General features: G+C 58.6%; 1 protein-coding gene across 1 annotated transcript in view; it reads left to right on the top strand.

The window, feature by feature from the left end:
* The first annotated feature begins 732 nt into the window (after window positions 1-732).
* BTBD7 (BTB domain containing 7) overlaps window positions 733-1,750 on the top strand; it is an 84,098-nt gene continuing 83,080 nt past the window's right edge. The window contains exon 1 of the mRNA XM_019642450.1: window positions 733-956. The gene's annotated coding sequence lies outside the window, so the exon portion shown is untranslated. The remainder of the gene's footprint in view (window positions 957-1,750) is intronic.

The raw sequence follows: 1,750 nt of genomic DNA, 5'->3' as shown, positions 1-1,750 counted from the left end.
AAGCCTTTTTTTTAAAAAAAACGGTGTTTTGAGAACTGTAAGGTGCTCTATAATTGTGTTTTGTTATTGCATCGCTGAAATTTTTGCAACCTCCCGGACAAGAAACACCTAGGGAAGAGGGATTTTGCTTTTCCACGTTGCAATAGTGGGCTTTCATCAATTATTGTCCGTCGTTTATGAAGGTATCTTGTTGAGAAAAACTTTTCAAGATTTTTTTTAACCTACTATACAACTAGCAAGGTGGTGTCTGTAAAAGTACTACGCAGACAGGGCTTAAGATAAATTGCCAAGAAGCCACCGAAACACTAAGAATGTCAGAAAAGACTTCGCGGGAGCGCAGACTCCCCTTTAAGGTTCATACATTGTGTGCGATCAGTCAGGATGCCGGCCGCCGAATGAAAACATGAATTGGTAGAACTGGTAGTCCATAACGTAGTTATTATCATTACAATCTAATACATTTAACGATTTGTCACCATTCCCTGTAATAAGCAGGATGCTACAACGAACTTTAACTCCGAGCGCCAAGAACCCCACTCCCCGGCGTGGAGCGGGAATAATGCGCGCCACTCGGCTCCAAAACCTCCGGGTCGCGCGAACGCGCCTCCCCGGCTGTGCGCGGCGCGCGCGCGCGCCTCCGGCCCACGTGACCGCGGACACTGTACGTCGGGAGCGGGAGGGGGGCTCGGGTCGGCTCCGCAGCGCTGCGCAGGCGCTCTGGGGCCGCGTCGAGCCGATGCTCCCTCTAGGAGGCAAAATGGCGGCGAAGGGAACCTGGAGCAGTCCCGGAGCCTGAGCCACTGACAGGAGCGGAGAGGGCGGCAGCGGCAGGAGGAGGAGAATGGCTGTGGGTGCTGGCGCCCGTGCGGACGGTGGTGCTGCTGGTGGCGGCGGCGGGGGCGACGGCCGCGGTCCCAGCGGCGGCAGCAGCAGCAGCGGCGGGAGGAGCCTCCGGGGTGAGTGTTCCTCGGTGTCTCTGAGGCTGCGAGCCGAGGCTGTTCCCAAAGCGGCGCGGAGCGTCCCGGCGAGGAAGGGGCCGTGCCTGGGCAGTGAGGGGACCGCGCTGGTGCCGGGCCGCCGCGGGAGGCGCCCGGCCGCCGACGGGGAAGTGGCAGGCGTCCGTTTGGGGATGAGGCGACGGCGGCAGCAGCGGACTGGCCGGTCCCCGTGCACTCAGAGGCGGGCTGGGCTGTGCGCCGCCGTCCCGGGGGCAGCAGCGCGAGGTGTGGCGCCCGGGGCGGGAAGAGCGGTCGTAGGTGGCGGCGGCGGCGGCCTGGCGGACTCCGGGCTCTTGGCTCCGAGGGGCGGGACCCGCCGCTCCCAGGACGCCGGGAAACCGCTCCCGAGATTCTGGTGCGTGTTTACCGGGCTGCGGGGCTGCGACTGTCCCTGGGTGGACGTGAGAGCGGCCAGCCAGAATTGGAGAGGGAGCAGGCCTGTGGATGGCTGCTCCCAGGGGGAGAAGTTAGATTGTCCGGGTAAGTTTCTGATTCTGGATCAGACTGGAATTGCGCTTTGACAGGTTTGAAGGGAGACAATACTGAGTGTTTGATAAAGGAGTCGGTGCTTGGAGTACTTGAATGGCTAACAGCGTGCCTTTTTCAGTCTTTATCGTTTGCAAAACTGTTTACTAGCCTTATCCCGAGGATGAGAACTTTCTCACGTTATTTTGTTTTGTTTTTTTTTGGAGAAGCTCTAAGCAGTGTTGCTTCTGCTTTGAATTACAATAGCACGTCTTCACATAGCAGGA

The sequence above is a fragment of the Hipposideros armiger genome, unplaced genomic scaffold (genome assembly GCF_001890085.2).
Source record: "Hipposideros armiger isolate ML-2016 unplaced genomic scaffold, ASM189008v1 scaffold_69, whole genome shotgun sequence".
In the NCBI taxonomy this organism is placed as follows: domain Eukaryota; kingdom Metazoa; phylum Chordata; class Mammalia; order Chiroptera; family Hipposideridae; genus Hipposideros; species Hipposideros armiger.
This window is presented reverse-complemented; position numbering and strand designations above follow the sequence as displayed.